Raw genomic sequence first — 3,650 nt, 5'->3', positions numbered from 1 at the left:
AAGTGACTTTGAGAAAGTGGCTTTGTTAAAGGGTCTGCTATGTTGTTATGTGTGTCAACTCTCTCGACGTTGACATCTCATCTTTCAACAATCTCCCTAATCAGATGAAAGCGCCGCAGGACATGTTTGGAATTTTTATGAGACCTAGGTTCCTTGGCTTGTGCTATTGCTGCGTTGTTATCATAATACAATACAATAGGCTCTTCAATGGTAGGAACAACTCCCAACTCAGAAACAAATTTCTCATCCAAACGGCTTCTTTTACAGCCTCACTTGGAGCTATATATTCTGCTTCCGCTGTGGAGTCAGCCGTTGTAGACTGTTTGGAACTCTTCCAACTAATCGGACCACCATTCAGAGTAAACACGTACCCTGAGATGGATTTGTTATCATCACTTTTGGATTGAAAACTAGAGTCAGTATAACCCTCTATTTTCAACTCAGATTCACCACCAAAAACAAGAAAAATGTTCTTAGTCCATCGCAAGTACTTAAGAATGTTCTTCACTGCTTTCCAGTGGTCTTCACCTGGATTGGACTGATATCTGCTCGTCACACTAATTGAATAAGCAACATCAGGCCTAGTACACAACATCGCGAACATGATAGATCATATTGCTGAAGCATAAGGAATCTTACTCATACGCTCTCTTTCCTCAGGTGTCTTAGGAGACATCTTTCCGGAAAGGGACACTCCATGGCTCATCGGTATGAGACCTCTTTTGGAGTTTTCCATGCTAAACCTTTTATGCAGTTTCTGGATGTATGTACCCTGGGTAAGACCTATCATTCTTCTAGATCTATCTCTATAGATCTTCATATCGAGAATGTAGGATGCTTCTCCCAAGTCCTTCATGGTGAAGTTCTCCGATAGCCATACTTTGACTGATTGCAGCATCGGTATATCATTTCCTATAAGAAATATGTCATCCACATACAATACAAGAAATGTTACCGTGCTCCCAATAACCTTCTTGTAGACACATGGTTCATCTATGTTTTTTATAAAACAAAACTCTTTGATTGTCTCATCAAAACGGATGTTCCATCTACGAGAAGCTTGCCTTAAACCATATATGGTTCGCAGCAGCTTACACACTAGGTGTTCATTTCCCTTGGAAAGAAAACCCTCTGGCTGTGTCATATACACTTCCTCTTCAAGTTCCCCATTGAGGAAGGCCGTTTTTACGTCCATTTTCCAGATCTCATAGTCGTAGTAAGCAGCAATCGCAAGCAAAATCCGAATTGATTTTAATAGGGCTACAGGCGAAAAAGTTTCATCAAAGTCAATCCCTTGCCTTTGTTTGAATCCTTTTGCCATGAGCCTAGCCTTATAGGTCTCCACCTGGCCATCTGCTCTAATCTTTCTTTTGTATACCCACTTGCACCCAATAGGCTTAACACCTTCAGGCGCCTCAACCAGAGTCCATACTTGGTTGGTATACATAGATTCTATTTTGGATTTCATGGCACTATGCCATTTCTCTGAGTCAACACTACTCATAGCCTCATTATAGGTCACAGGGTCGTCATCATCAATGATTGACAACTCATTGTCATTCTCAATGACAAGGCCATAATACCTCTCAGGTTGGCGAGATACTCTCCCTGACCTACGAATGGGCTGTTCCACAGAAGGTTGTTCAGTATGAACAGGTGTTTCCACTTGATCCATAGTAGTTAGTGCTTCTTGAACTTCATCAAGTTCAATTTTGCTCCCACTGTTTCCTTCAAGGATAAACTGCTTTTCCAAGAAGGTATCATGTCTGGAGACAAACACCCTATGATCGGTGTAAAAGTAATACCCTAAAGTCTCTTTAGGATATCCCACAAAATTACATTTTACGGATCGAGATTCCAGCTTATCTGGGTCAACTTTCTTGACATAAGCTGGACATCCCCAAATCTTAACGTGTTTGAGACTCGGTTTCCTTTCTTTCCATATCTCTTATGGAGTTTGAGGAACAGATTTGGAAGGCACCATATTCAGTAAATATGTTGAGGTTTCCAATGCATAACCCCATAGGAATACTGGAAGATTCATATAGCTCATCATGGACCGAACCATGTGTAACAAAGTTCGATTTATCCTTTCAGATACCCCATTCAACTGTGGAGTATATGGAGGAGTCCACTGGGAGACTATACCATTTTCTTTGAGATAATCTAGAAACTCTCCATTCAAGTATTCACCACCTCGATCTGATCGAAGAGTTATAATACTATGTTTGGTTTGTTTCTCCACTTCATGTTTATATTCTTTGAACTTTTCAAAGGCTTCAGACTTGTGTTTCATCAAATACACATATCCGAATCTAGATCGATCATCTATGAAAGTAATGAAGTATGAAAATTCACCCATGGCTTGCGTAGCCATTAAAAGGTGTAACACATTCCGTGAATGCGCCACAGGGTGTAACGCATTCCCGGAATGCGCGACACCCTTTCCCGCGTGCTCCTGTATACGATTGCAGCAGCCGACAGGAAAAAAAAAATTTATTAACAGCCTCTGCCGCCTCCTTGAACGACGTGCCAACCCCATTACATCAGTACACCCTCCTTTTTTTATTATAGCAGCAAACAATATATGTATACATAACAGATTATATATACATATTTAATTACTAATTTTAATTAAAACAACTTCAAAAAATCAAAATAATTAATCCACACATCAGAAAATTATGAAAAAAATACCCAGACGATCTACAACACTTATAGAACCCAGATCTACATTCAAAATAATTCTGATATAACTTGCAATAATCATAATAAATGCATACAATATCATAAAATTCTGAAATTTTTACCACAGATCTATATGCATACAACCTATGCTCTGATACTATTGTTAGATTTTATACATCACGGAAGCATGGTAAAACAATTTTCTTGATATAAAATCCAAATAAAGGCATACAAATCGTGATTAAATCATAAGGGATCGTTTCTAACCTTTGAAAGCGATCCAAGAACGACGAGCGGAGATCCCTAGCAGCTGCTCCTCAAGTGTGAAGCACTCCACCGGTATCTACCAAGAGATCAATGTGATGGAGGAGGAAGGCGTGGGAGAATTAGGGTTTCCTTAACTTTTTAGGTTGAGGCAAAATAAGGGTTTATAATAGTATATTTATAGGCAAAATTTTCAGCTGAAAATTTTCCCATAAAATATTATTATTATTAACCCTTTATTCTTATTAACCTATTAAATAATAATTAAAACACCTTTTAATTATTAATCCTTTTTCTAAACACTTTAGAAATAATTCTCTCACTTGATTTAATTTCCAAAATTAAATTCTTAATTAATAATATTAAGAACTTTTCTTAATTAATTTATAATTAATTAAATCTCATATAATCAATTATTAAATTTTCTAATTAATTATTTATTTCACAAATAAATAATTACCAGCCATTATTAATTAATTGCTCCACCATTAAATCATTCTCTTTTATGGTGTGACCCTGTAGGTTCAATATTAAGCCGGTAGTAGAAATAAATAATGATAAAACTATTTTATCATTATTTATATAAATTCTCTAATTCATTAAATATGATTGATTAATTAATCATATTTATTCTACATCGTGAGGGATACTTCTCAGCATATCGCGACTATCCGGATAATACAAATTCACTGCTTAGA

Source organism: Apium graveolens, chromosome 7 (genome assembly GCF_009905375.1).
Source record: "Apium graveolens cultivar Ventura chromosome 7, ASM990537v1, whole genome shotgun sequence".
Lineage (NCBI taxonomy): Eukaryota > Viridiplantae > Streptophyta > Magnoliopsida > Apiales > Apiaceae > Apium > Apium graveolens.
The sequence above is the reverse complement of the archived record's forward strand: the minus strand, read 5'-3'. Positions refer to the sequence as shown.